This window comes from Pseudophryne corroboree (genome assembly GCF_028390025.1).
Source record: "Pseudophryne corroboree isolate aPseCor3 chromosome 3 unlocalized genomic scaffold, aPseCor3.hap2 SUPER_3_unloc_13, whole genome shotgun sequence".
NCBI lineage: Eukaryota > Metazoa > Chordata > Amphibia > Anura > Myobatrachidae > Pseudophryne > Pseudophryne corroboree.
This window is the reverse complement of record NW_026967501.1, coordinates 2,587,585-2,602,169: the sequence shown is the minus strand read 5'-3', so window position 1 is coordinate 2,602,169 and position 14,585 is coordinate 2,587,585. Positions and strand designations below refer to the sequence as shown.

The following is a 14,585-nucleotide window of genomic DNA, read 5'->3' as shown; positions in this document are numbered from 1 at the left end:
CCCGTCTATACCCCATGGTACTGTGGACCCCAGCATCCTCTAGGACATAAGAGAAATTATTGTTCATCTAGAATCTCCAATTCATACGATATGTTCCCCATCCATTGTTTTACATTGGTGCTGACATAGGACTTGGCGAGTGACTACATCTCCATTTATACTTCATGGTTAGTTACCAGTACAAGAGAGAGATATATCTAAGTCTTATTATAATATTACATTTGTTATTGTGAGTGTTCTCAGGAGGGTGGACACAATGATAGTCTGACACAATATTATAAAGCCTTCATGAAATGTTATATTTTATTATACACACACATTTACAATTAAGTGTCCCAGAGAGTCGTCTTCTCCTATTGTTTACAAGATTAATATTGTTACAGAAAATGTCACATTTCCGTAATGTATTTTATTTCCAGCAGATGGACACACAAGCAGGAATATCTCAGAAGGACATCTAATGTCATCCCCGGATTGTGACATAAAAGATAATGACAGTAGACAGGATTCTCCAGGAGATAACCCCATTACCCCAATTATACATCCAGCTCTATCAGCTGCTCCCTCTGATCCTGGGGAATGTTCTCCTGATCACTCTGATATTGGTGCATCTGTTACAGCTCTGAGAGTAGATACAGTGTTTCCCTGTTCTATATATGCCAAATGTTTTACACAGAACACAAAGTGTATTACCAATCAGCCAGCTAAGGCAGGTGAGAGGCCATTTCCATGTTCTGAGTGTGGGAAATGTTTTTCACAGAAATCAGATCTTATTACACATCAGCGAAGTCACACAGGTGAGAGGCCATTTCCATGTTCTGAGTGTGGAAAATGTTTTGCATGGAAATCACACCTTGTTACACATCAGCGAAGTCACACAGGTGAGAGGCCATTTCCATGTTTTGAGTGTGGGAAATGTTTTGCACTCAAATCAGGTCTTGTTAGACATAACAGACGTCACACAGGTGAGAAGCCATTTTCTTGCCCTGAGTGCGGGAAATGTTTTATCCGGAAATCACAACTTATTACACATCAGCAAAGTCACACAGGTGAGAGGCCATTTCCATGTTCTGAGTGTGGAAAATGTTTTACCTGGAAATCACAACTTGTTACACATCAGCGAAGTCACACAGGTGAGAGGCCATTTCCATGTTTTGAGTGTGGGAAATGTTTTGCACTCAAATCAGATCTTGTTACACATCAGCGAAGTCACACAGGTGAGAGGCCATTTCCATGTTCTGAGTGTGGGAAATGTTTTGCACTCAAATCAGATCTCGTTAGACATAACAGAATTCACACAGGTGAAAAGCCATATTCTTGCTCTGAATGTAGGAAATGTTTTATCCGGAAATCATATCTTGTTATACATCAGAGAAGTCACACAGGTGAAAGGCCATTTCCGTGTTCTGAGTGTGGGAAATGTTTTGCATGCAAATCAGATCTTGTTATACATCACAGAAGTCACACGGGTGAGAAACCATTTTCTTGCACTGAATGTGAGAAATGTTTTGCACACAAATCACAACTTGTTACACATCAGCGAAGTCACACAGGTGAGAGGCCATTTTCTTGCTCTGAGTGCCGTAAATGTTTTATCCGAAAATCACAACTTGTTACACATCAGCAAAGTCACACAGGTGAGAAGCCATTTCCATGTTCTGAGAAATAAATCATCTCTTGTTGCATGCAATAGACCACTCAGGTGAGGAACCATTTCAGTATTCTGGAGTATACTACTTAGTGTCATGCATTGTTCTTCAAGGTTCTTATCCTATCTCCTATGCTTTTTGCAATATACATGCTACCACTGCTATGTCGATGACCTGTCTTGCTCCAGGTACTGAGATCCCAGTACCAATCCTAAATGTCTAGCTGAGGTCCAGGTGTGGGTGATGCCAGTTGGCTGTGACTCAGTCCTGGTGAAACAGATCCTTATGGTAGAAGCTCACCAACAAAGGGCAGGGCTACAACTCAGCTTTGTTACCAACGAGACTTACGCTTGGGGGTTCAGAGTTACAAAATCCTGATCATGTGCGGAATCTTGGTGTCTTGGATGGTGGAGTGACACTTAGACATCAGGTATCAGCCACAATCAGATCCTCATCTGAGGAACATAGCCAGACTCCAGCACTTATTTCCCTCCGAAGATCTACCTACAGTCATACATGCACTTGTATCATCACACATAGACTACTGCAATGTCCTCTACCTGGGTCTCCCAGCAAAAGAATTGCACCGCTTGTAGCTTGCACAGAATGCAGCAGCCAGTCTGTTACCTAACCAGCCCGTTCCTTCCACATAACACCCATTCTCTACTCCCTTCACCGGCTGCCTGTAAGATGGTGACTATTACATCTTACTGACTCTCCCAGCCCTACATGACCAGGGTCCATGTACCAGAAGCAGCTTCTGCCTCCTTACTGACTTACTGTAGGCCCCTATTACATAATCTTACTGACTCTCCCAGCCCTACATGACCAGGGCCCATGTACCAGAAGCAGCTTCTGCCTCCTTACTGACTTACTGTAGTCCCCTATTACACAATCTTACTGTCTCTCCCAGCCCTACATGACCAGGGTCCATGTACCAGAAGCAGCTTCTGCTATCCTTACTGACTTACTGTAGGCCCCTATTACATAATCTTACTGACTCTCCCAGCCCTACATGACCAGGGTCCATGTACCAGAAGCAGCTTCTGCCTCCTTACTGACTTACTGTAGTTCCCTATTACACAATCTTACTGACTCTCCCAGCCCTACATGACCAGGGTCCATGTACCAGAAGAAGCTTCTGCCTCCTTACTGACTTACTGTATGCACCCTATTACACAATCTTACTGACTCTCCCAGCCCTACATGACCAGGGTCCATGTACCAGAAGCAGCTTCTGCCTCCTTACTGACTTACTGTAGGCCCCTATTACATAATCTTACTGACTCTCCCAGCCCTACATGACCAGGGTCCATGTACCAGAAGCAGCTTCTGCCTCCTTACTGACTTACTGTAGGCCCCTATTACATAATCTTACTGACTCTCCCAGCCCTACATGACCAGGGTCCATGTACCAGAAGCAGCTTCTGCCTCCTTACTGACTTACTGTAGGCACCCTATTACATAATCTTACTGACTCTCCCAGCCCTACATGACCAGGGTCCATGTACCAGAAGCAGCTTCTGCCTCCTTACTGACTTACTGTAGTCACCTATTACATAATCTTACTGACTGCCAGCCCTACATGACCAGGGTCCATGAACCAGAAGCAGCTTCTGCCTCCTTACTGACTTACTGTAGGCCTCTATTACAGAATCTTACTGACTCTCCCAGCCCTACATGACCAGGGTCCATGTACCAGAAGCAGCTTCTGCCTCCTTACTGCCCTGGTTACTTCCATCTGTTGATAAAGGGCTGTTAGTAGTACCATAAATCCCCAACTAGTGCATAGATGTCAAGGGGAGAGAGGTGGGTGGCAGTGGGGAGAGTCAGGGCAGTGGCAGTAGTGGGGGAGAGATGGTGGGTGGCAGTAGTGTAAAGAGACAGCGTGTGGCAGTAGTGCATGGATACAGGGTGTGTGGCAGTAGTGGAAGGAGATGGCTGGGGGCAGTGGGGGGAGACGGTGGTGGCAGTAGTGGGGGGAGACTGGGCAGTGGCAGTAGTGGGTGGAGACAGGGTGGGTGGCAGTAGTGGAGGGAGACAGAGCAGGTGGCAGTAGTGGGGGTCGATGGTGAATGGCAGTAGTGGGGGGAGCCAGGGTGGGTGGCAGTAGTGGGGGGAGACAAGGTGGTGTCAGTACTGGGAGGAGACAGGGCAGGTGGCAGTAGTGGGGGGAGACATTTGGCGGATGGCAGTAGTGGGGGGAGACATGGCGGTGGCAGTAGTGGGGGGAGACATGGTGGGTGGCAGTAGTGGGAGGGAGACAGGGCGGGTGGCCATAGTGGGGGGAGACAGGGCAGGTGGCAGTAGTGGGGGAGACGGCAGTGGCAGTAGTCGGTGGAGACAGGGTGGTGTCAGTACTTGGAGGAGACAGGGTGGGTGGCAGTAGTGGAAGGAGACAGGGTGGGTGGCAGTAGTGGGGGGAGACGTGGCGGATGAAAGTAGTGGGAGACAGGGCAGATGGTCACAGTGCAGTACCAGGGGCTGCTGGAGGCAGTAAAGAGGTGTATGGGTCCCGCACAGAACCAGTTGATAATTAGACTTAATGATGATTATGCTTCCTTATTTCTAATGAATCCCTTGTATGTGTTACTGTTATTTGCTGTGTCAGCCTTTATGTGTGTTCTGTGTAATAATCCTGAAAGTAGTGCTGCTACCGATCTCATATCATTTGTAGTAACTTGGAAAAGATGAGATATGAGGTGCACCCTGGAAGCTTATAGGGGGTTAATCAGAGATGAACGCAGAGGTGACATCACGCAGCCCCCCGGAAAATGGTCCTGGCCCACCCGCATTCAACACTCAGGGATGCGACCGCAATGTGTGTGTCCGCACGGCCGCTGCACATGTATATATTGCCACCACCAGCAAACTGCTGTGGGCCGCTATTGCGGCTGTGTCTGAATGACCCCCATAGGCTGTTGTGCAGAGTAAAGTTTAAAATATAGAGAAAAATCTGTGTATTAAAGATATGAAATAAAGTTGTTTAAAAACAAAAGATTTCCGTTGGGTCTTTTTATGTGTCTGTGTATTATCTTATTTCCAGATAATTGTCGCTATGGTGACAGAAACAATTTCCTGTTAATGTGTCACTTGTATTGTTACTTTTGTGTCCACATAATATCAGTGTTGCTGTGTATAAATACCCCGTCTGGTATATAAAGGTGGGTACACACGCTGCCGTTGTGACTGTGCGATTTCCCTTGAACTGGCCGGAGCCCAGAACCACCAATAGTGACTGTATGTACTTGTGATTGTGGCTATGTCTTAGTGTGACAGCTCATGTGAATAGTGGGGTGTATATAGATATCTTTTAAAAAAAATAAATGATGTCTGTTCAAAGGTTCAGTTTTTGTTTTTTTACTTGTAGGTGAATTAGGGTTGTTGTATTGTCGAAGTCAAAAATATTACATACACACAACATGCAAACACCAAACCGAGTGGCCTCTGCGTGTGCGTAGTCACCATGCGTACGCATCCACGCACGCTACGTACACTGGTTCACGTATTGACATGAGTATATACGGTAGCATACGCATTCGCACAGAAAAGCCACAAAGACATATTCAATATTCTATTTATATAGTGCATCATTTACACAAAGGGGTACATTTACTAAGATTCGTATTTTTCGGAAAAAGGTCAAAGTTCAATCACGAATGACATCGAAAGTGTAAAACTGCAACTTTTTGAATTGATTACGACTAATTTACTAAGCTGTCGTATTCGGATTTTTCTTTTGTTCCGATGTCGATGTCATTCGTGTTTTTTTTCTTTTTTTCACGGCAGTGATTAGCAAAACACTGCCGACTTTTTAAAAATGAATCTCGGCCGGATCTATGTAATGTAAAATAAAAAAAAAATGTGTGGGGTCCCCCCTCATAAGCATAACCAGCCTCGGGCTCTTTGAGCCGATCCTGGTTGCAAAAATATGGGTAAAAAAATGACAGGGGTTCCCCCATATTTAAGCAACCAGAATCGGGCTCTGCGCCTGGTCCTGGTTCCAAAAATACGGGGGACAAAAAGAGTAGGGGTCCCCCGTATTTTTAAAACCAGCACCGGGCTCCACTAGCTGGACAGATAATGCCACAGCCGGGGGTCACTTTTATATAGTGCCCTGCGGCCGTGGCATCAAAAATCCAACTAGTCACCCCTGAACGGGGTACCCTGGGGGAGTGGGGACCCCTTCAATAAAGGGGTCCCCCCCCAGCCACCCAAGGGCCAGGGGTGAAGCCCGAGGCTGTCCCCCCCCCATCCAATGGGCTGCGGATGGGGGGGCTGATAGCCTTTTGTGATAATGAAAAGATATTGTTTTTAGTAGCAGTACTACAAGGCCCAGCAAGCCTCCCCCGCATGCTGGTACTTGGAGAACCACAAGTACCAGCATGCGGCGGAAAAACGGGCCCGCTGGTACCTGTAGTACTACTACTAAAAAAATACCCCAAAAAAGACAAGACACACACACCTTGAAAGTAAAGATTTATTACAAACATGCACACAAATATACATACATACTTACCTTATGTTCACACGCAGGTCGGTCCTCTTCTCCAGTAGAATCCAAGGGGTACCTGTTGAATAAATTCTACTCACCAGATCCAGGCTCCTCGGGGAATCCTTTTGTAATCCAGGTACTTGATTAAAATAAAAAAACGGACACACGAGCCACGAACTGAAAGGGGCCCCATGTTTTCACATAGGACTCCTTTCCCCGAATGCCAGAAACCCACTGACTTCTAAGTGGGTTTCTTCAGCCAATCAGGGAGCGCCACGTTGTAGCACTCTCCTGATCGGCTGTGTGCTCCTGTACTGACTGACAGGCGGCACACGGCAGTGTTACAATGTAGCGCCTATGCGCTACATTGTAACCAATGGTGGGAACTTTCTGCTCAGCGGTGACGTCACTTTAGGTCAACCGCAGGGAAGAAAGTTGATCGGCCTGGGGGCTTAACCCTATATCTGCAGATATACGCAACTAAGATCTCCGTATTATCTGACTATTATTATGTAGAAATATTATTCACTCGGTGTGCATTAGGGAACACAGTTTTTTTTCCTACACAGAATTACCCCTCCCCTTTTAGCACCTGAGTGACATTACAATCTGATTGAGCAGCTTTCCACTTTGTGTATTGTATATAGAGAGGCATAAATGGGTCAGCATTAGGAGGGATTGCTGACTCCAGAAGTGCCATAGGGGAAGCCAGGGGTATCCCCAGGTAAGCTGGCTCTCAGATGCTGTAGGTGCCATTACCATGTGGCCTTACACTGGGAGTTCAACCCAGATATATTTGTAATTTTTTATGGGGTGGGTGTGGGGTGCGGTGGCCCCTGTGTCGGTATGGGTGGGCTGTTTCAGGTCGGCACACCCTAACACTTTATTAACACTTATTATTTTTCCTATCACTTTGTATATATTATTTTAATCACACCACTTACATAGCACTTCTATGCTTCTTATTAACCCCTATTAATTCTCACCTGTGTGCTGACCTGGGGTGGCCGACCTATGCCGACATCGTGGGGTCCTGCACCCCCGGCCCATACCTAGTATTATGGACCCCCAGTGACGGAGAAGCCTTGTCGATCGGCCTGGGGGCTTAACCCTATATCTGCAGATATACGCAACTAAGATCTCCGTATCATCTGACTATTATTATGTAGTAATATTATTCACTCGGTGTGCATTAGGGAACACAGTTTTTTTCCCTTCACATTATATTTAGCAACCGTTCTTTGTGGAAACTACTTACAATCGCTGCATCTCGTTACAATGAGATAGGGTGCTGCTTAGACAGCTTTATACAACAATTTATGTCAATCTTTATTCAGCATATGGTATTCCGCAAGATTGTCTATTTTAATTGTATCATATTAATACATTTTTGACATACCATTACTATACTTGTCTCACCTTAATTTATTTGAGGTGATTCTTGCATTGTTCCTTACCATAATTCTACCGTGGAGGATTTCATCAGTGAATAATCTCTCCATATTTTGGCCCCCCTGAAAACCACGGGGGTCTCTCCTGAAGACCATTAATTGGCTATTGTTTATTCAACATTTCTGTTTACAGAACCATAATTCGCTAAAAGTAGCAGCCTTTTTCTATGCTGAGAGGTATTTACCATATCTTCTACAGTCATACCATGCTGGATCTGCCCGATCTCGTCTGATCTTGGAAGCCAAGCAGCGCTGGGCCCGGTCAGTACCAGAAAGGGTGACCTTCTGGGAATACTGGGTACTGTAGTCCCATTAAGGTACATGCCTTTCATTGATTAGCAAAATTCATTTGCAAGCTAACGTTGCAGAATCCGCATTCTAGCTGACCACTCTAATAGGAGTCCGGTAATATAAAAGCCGGTCTTTTCTTGTATCTCTCATATGAAATATACATGTGTATATCCAATCATAGAGTGATATAGATAACAAGAATTTCTATTTTCGCATTGGACAAACGTCTAACAGTAATACTCGCTTAAAATCCAGTGGATGCATAGACAAACTTTCTGTCACCCACTTTTAAATAAGCGAGTGACATATCAATACATCGTCATCTACACATGCTATTTAATACTTGTTTTATTGTGCGGATTTATGCAGCGATGTTTTTTCTCATATGGCTAATTAATTAATTTTTTCCTAATTTTTTCCTTTTATGATTTTTTTCCGTCTGTAGAACATATTAAAAGTTAAGTTTTAATGCTTCATATACATTTTTCATAACTTCATTATTCAGTTAATGTAAATAAAGTGTGCCCCAGAGAGACATACCAAACAGCCTTTCTTTTGCTTCTTTGCAAAACAACCTTCAACAGTTTCTTCTGAAATCATGTCCGAGAGCACCGCAAACCTTGTTCTGCTTCAAAAGCTTTTATAGGCAAAATTGGCAGCTTTATGTTGGTCAAAATTCTTATTTGTTATTTCATTGGTATTATAATGTTGTATCAAGTAATGTACAATCTGGTCCAGTGCAGACTCCAAAAAACCCCACACAGTACAGTTACTGTTTAGTGTTGTAGATTTCTTGATACAAGTAAGTGATTTAAACTGTTTGCTACTAGATGTCACATGTTATACATAAATCCCCGGTGTTCTTGCAGTCTGGGTTGAACATTGCATGTGACTATGTAACAGAAGACTATATTATGTTCCTCCAATAAGTGTGAATTGAATAAAATAGTCTCATCTTGTGCTTGTATTCTGTATAAATGTATTATTCCTATCAGAAAGGTGTTACCTGGGTGTTATATATATAGTTACCTGGATACTAGTGGGCTTAGAGAGAGTGTTTGATCCCAGGATATAAAGATATTATCTTCAGAAAACAAATTATGGATCGTACTTCATTGTCCTGGTTGAGGCCTTTGGGTGTTCGGGTCACCATGTGGATTATCATACGCAGTTCCTCCCTGTTGATGGTGTGTATGTAGTCACCCTCTCTCCAGGTTTTCTTAACCTCCTTCAGCCCTGTGACCTTGAGTAGTGTGGGATCTGATTCATGATGTTCTTTGTAATGTAAGGAAAGTGGATGTTCTTCCGAACCTTTTTTTATATTCCGTATGTGTTCATTTATTCTCATTTTGAGTGCTCGTATAGTCCTTCCTATGTATTGTTGCGGGCAGGGACATTCTAACATATATATGATGCCCTTGCTGTGGCATGGTAAGTTGTCCTGTGTGTTACATGTTGTGGAATGTGAAAAGAGGATTTTGGTACTTACCGATAAATCCATTTCTCTGAAACCACTCGGGGACACTGGAACAGCTTATACAGTAGGGGTGTGAAGCTTGCAAGCGGAGGTTTGGCACAATCTAAAAATCAGCACAGCCGGTTCCTCCCCCTTCAAGCTCCACATCCCTCAGTTTGGAAAATATGACGGACAGAATAGGACATGAGACTACAAACCAATGGCGAGGAGCCTACTGTACAACAAATAAAACAGCATCCAAGAACTCTTAACAGAAACCAACGCTGTTTGCACAAACTGTTTAACAAGAACCTTGAACACAGCAGGTTGACAGGACCTACTGTATAATGCTGTTCCAGTGTCCCCGAGTGGATTCAGAGAAATGGATTTATTGGTAAGTACCAAAATCCTCTTTTCTCTTTCATCCACTAGGGGACACTGGAACAGCATTATACAGTAGGGGACGTCCTAAGTTACTCCCATGGGTGGGATTGCTGTCAGTGGCCTGCAAAACTAAGCGTCCAACTTAGAATCTCTGGACGCAAACATCTTGAACTTGTAGAATCATGTAAATGTGTGTGCTGATAACCACGTTACCTTTATGCAAAGCTTAGTAGTAGAGGCGCCTCTGGCAGCCGCCCATGAGACACCCACAGATTTGGTGGTATGGGCACCAACCTAAACCAGAACTCTTTCACCAAAGGATACATAAGCCTGCCTAATGGTAAGACTAATCCATTTGGCCAGGGTCTGCTTAAATGCTGGCCAACCCTTCTTTGGACCATCATAAAGACCAAACAAATGGTCGGCACCATAGACGGTCAGACTTGGTTGTTTTTGGAGGCCACCCTGAGACCCTCAAGGTGTGGATGGCCGTCCTGGTCTGTCCTCCTCGGGGTGTAGCTTAAAATACAATGTTTTCTCAACACAGGGAATATTTCTGGCCACGGCGACCAGAAGCAGGCGTACTTCCGGTTATACGTTCCAGGATGCGTTCCACGGTTCATATTATGAATCCAGAGATCGTTTTAATACCACATTGTTTTATTGTCACTTTTTTACAGATTATAATTATATTGAAGATTTTAAGTATATAGTGTTTAATTGTTGTTTATATGGAATTACAACATCTCATGACCCGGAAGTGCCATTCACCCGGAAGTAATTTACCTCCATACTATTTAGTTGCAGTTTCATTATCCTACTGTCACATTGCCCTGACAAAGAGCATCTGCTCGATACGCGTTGGCCTGTGACAGAAGGATCATCTTCAGGTTTGGACAGAGTGTTACAGCCGGAATCTAATTTGAGTGAGGGAGTCCTGTATCCGGAATCTGGTACTTCCAATTAAGATCTACACGCTCAAATTCGATTCTCAATCTGGTAAATGCCTCCAATCCTTATCTTTTTAACAGTATTGTATGTTTGTTCAAATAAATTGTAAAAACGGTATCACGCTATGTGGAGTTTGTTTAATTTCTTGTTCCCACATATTCAATTGAGAACATACCGCTGGGAATAATAAGTGAAGACCTACACACTAATTAATGACTGGAAAGCCTCTAATTTATTCAATGTTGGAGACAGATATAGAATATTGAGTCTTCTATTATTTTCATATGGGATATATTGGAAACAACATTACACTATATATATTGTTATTATCTATTTACATGATATTTGACGTATAAGAAGTATACCCACTTGGAATATCTATCCTCATCATAAATCCAGTTTCCAAGATAAGTATCAACCCCACATCAAAGGTGTTGCATGCACGCACTCATTTCTGATAGAACCTAAGCGCACCAGATTCTCTGTCACCATCCCACTTTTTTAAGCAAACAAATGGTCCGACTTTCGTAGAGCTCTTATAAAGGCCAAAGACATGTCCCTATCTGCAACTCCTTGAAAAGATGGGACCGCAATTGGCTGGTTCACATGAAAATCCCAAAACGACCTTAAGAAGGAACTCAACCCTTTGTTCGGATTTCCGCCCCATATCTTCATGGAAAATGAGAAAAAGGCCTCTTACATGATAAGGCTCCCAACTCAGGGACCCTACTGGCCGAAGCTAGGGCAAGTAATAACGTGACCCTCCAAGAGAGATATTTCATCTCTGCTCTCTCCAAAGCCTCAAAGGTTGTTGATTTTAAATATCCCAACACTAAGTTTAGGTCCCACGTGTAGTGGGAGGACGGAAAAGAGGCTGTATCCTCAGAACCCCTTGCAAGAAAGTTTGAACGTCCTGTAAGGATGCTAAACGCTGTTGAAAGAGGATGGAGAGAGACGAAAACTGCTTCTGTAAAGAACCTAATTTTAGCCCTCCATCTAAAACCGGTTTGGAGGAAACTTAGAAGTCTGGATAAGTGGAATTCTTTCGAATCCCACCACGATCCTATCACCAGTCCATGTATCTCCTCCATATTCTGCAGTAGTGCATGGCCGTGACTATCTACCGAGTGGCTATAATCGTAGGAATGGCTGCTCTTTATATCCCTGTGTTTAAGATCCGGGTCTTAAGAGGGGTTCACTACGGCTGGCCGGCGGTCGGGCTCCCGGCGCCCAGCATACCGGCGCCGGGAGCCCGACCGCTGGCTGACCGACAGTGTGGCGAGCGCAAATGAGCCCCTTGCGGGCTCGCTGCGCTCGCCACGCTACGGGCACAGTGGCGCGCTACGCGCGCCACACTATTTTATTCTCCCTCTATGGGGGGCGTGGACCCCCACGAGGGAAAATAAGTGTCGGTATGCCGGCGGTCGGGCTCCCGGCGCCGGTATACTGAGCGCCGGGAGCCCGACCGCCGGCATACAGAATGCCACCCCTTAAGAGTCCTGTCGTTAAACGCAGCCTTCTCTCTGAGGTAACCTCCTGGAGTCTTTCGCTCATAGCCCCCGCAAGTCCGAGTACAAACTCCTGCGGGGCCAATCTGGTGCTATTAGAATTTCCCAACTCTCTTTCCCATTTCACCCTTACTAGAACTCTGGGTATGAGCGGGGAAGTTGGAAAAATGTAAACCCTTCTGCAACACCAAGGAAGTCTCAAAGCATCCACTCCTTCTGCTGCTGGATCTCTCGTGCTGGCCACATACCTGTGCAGCTGATGGATTATTTTGAGAGGCCAGTAGGTCTACCTGAGTCAGGCCCTATCTCCCTACCGCCTTCTTGATTTCTGGATGCATGTCCTGGCGACTGAGATAAACTGCTTCCCAGTCCTCCATTCCTGAAAGGAACTAGATTGAAAGGACGATGTAAACACTGATTTACATACAGGACTAAAAGCAACACTTTAAAAAGACATTTCATACACTTTAAATGAAGCCGCTGCGGCCGCTATACTTAAGCCACAACCTACGTACTTATTACACCATTAGCGTACAGAGCCCCGTACCGTGTACGGACTTTGCGTACACACGCCGCGCTGGCTGTACAAAGTATACACACCCAAAGTTACACAGTGAACCCTTAACAGCTATGCATGCGATAGTAATACACTTTAAACCTTAGCAGGGAAAGGAAAACACGACACCAGATTTGTATTTAAACAGCTGGGTTCCGACACCACAGCATATTATTACTGAAAGGGGGTTACAATCACAAAGCAATACAATATAAAAGAATAATGGCTACAGTCAATGGTACATACTTGTTTTAATTTCGCAGCGCTACCCAGTCTGGTCCTCGGTCATCTAGATAGATACATTTGTGAGTCTTGAGAGAGAGACCAGGCCTGCAGCTGGCTCCTTTTATACAATCTTCCAAAACTTAACACAATGGATACTGTAATATTTGTCCATTGGACACAGGGATTGACATTTACAGTACAGGAGTGGTCATAGGTTGGTTTGAATAGGTGGGCGATGTCTGTTCACGATGCACTTGTGGGTGGTCTCCTCTGGGTTCCTGCCGCATACCTAATGTACAGTAAATACAGTTTATAACTATATTCTGCTCCTGCACATAACTATTCCCAGGAACGTGCGATCTTCTGCAAACCAACACCGGAATATTACCCTTAAAATACCCTACAGCTGGATACCAAACACCACCTTATAACCTTGTTCTGTCCCCTCCTATCCTGTAAAGGTGAATCCCTTTGTTCTGATACCATTTAAACTAGTGATGAGCGGATTTGGTTTTACTCGGTTCTCAAAACGGCATCTTATTGGCTCACGGATGTCACGTGTTTTGGATAGCCAATAAGATGCCGTTTTGAGAACCGAGTAAAACCGAATCCGCTCATCGCTAATTTAAACTGTTGTAACTTGCTGGTGTGATGCAGGGAGACTATGTGTACATTGTGCACTATTTGGATTAAATATGTAATGTGTTTTGATGGCTTTTCCATGCGTCCACAAACCCTACCATAAATACTTATACCACGCGCTAATGCACAGGACCGTGGGAGCGACCATATGCAAATTGCGAATATGCGCATGCGCGGCAGAACAAATACACGCACGGAGGCCATCTGTGTGTAGTTTGTACGTGATGTGTGTACCGCAATGTTTTTCGACTTTTACAACAATGATGTGCCTTTCTACCTATAATGAGATTGTTGTGGTTACTTCTAATGCCATCTTGCTCATTGTTCCATCTTGACGACTTATGTACGCTGTCATTGTGAAATTGTCTGAATGCATCTTCAAGTGACAGCCCATCACTAGGTCTTCGGCTAAGAGAACTTGTATTGTAACTGCACTCAGCTTGAGAAAGTCTATGGGTAGATTGCTCTTGTGACTTTCATCTTGTCCTGAAACTGATGTTCCTCTAGGACAGCACCCCCATCTCTGAGACTGGCATCCATTGTGAGGATCTTCCATTCCCAATTGCCAAATCCGTTACCCGCTGCGAAATTCATCTACAATGACCACCACTATTAGGGTCTGCTGCACTGTAGAGCCTCCAAAGACAGCACCATTCTCCGGAGAAGTTGTACACAGCAGTGTAGGAAACCTTCTGTGTCTGTAGTAACCCAGACACCAATCTGTGTATGTACTGGATCTTGCTACTGTGTTCAAGATGAGGCCTAGAAATTTAATCCTTTGAGTTCGCATTAGGTCGGATTTATTGAAATTTACAATCCACCTATGCTGAGTGAAAAATGTATGAGTCGTGTCAGCATCCTTTGTCAACTGCGATATAGAAACCAGTGCAAACCTGCTCCTTGAGCAATGAGAGTCATCTGGAATGGTCGGGAGTGATGTTTGAGAGGTGGCCTAGATCAGCATATCGTCTAGATAA

The 14,585-nt window shown here is 44.5% G+C and overlaps 1 protein-coding gene and 1 pseudogene across 1 annotated transcript in view; one reads left to right on the top strand and one right to left on the bottom strand.

Annotated features, from left to right (window-relative positions):
- The window catches only part of LOC134983363 (uncharacterized), a 163,209-nt gene that overhangs the window by 115,286 nt on the left and 33,338 nt on the right, over nt 1-14,585 (bottom strand). The gene's annotated exons all lie outside the window — the stretch shown is intronic.
- Nucleotides 7,787-7,905, top strand: LOC134983370 (5S ribosomal RNA; annotated as a pseudogene).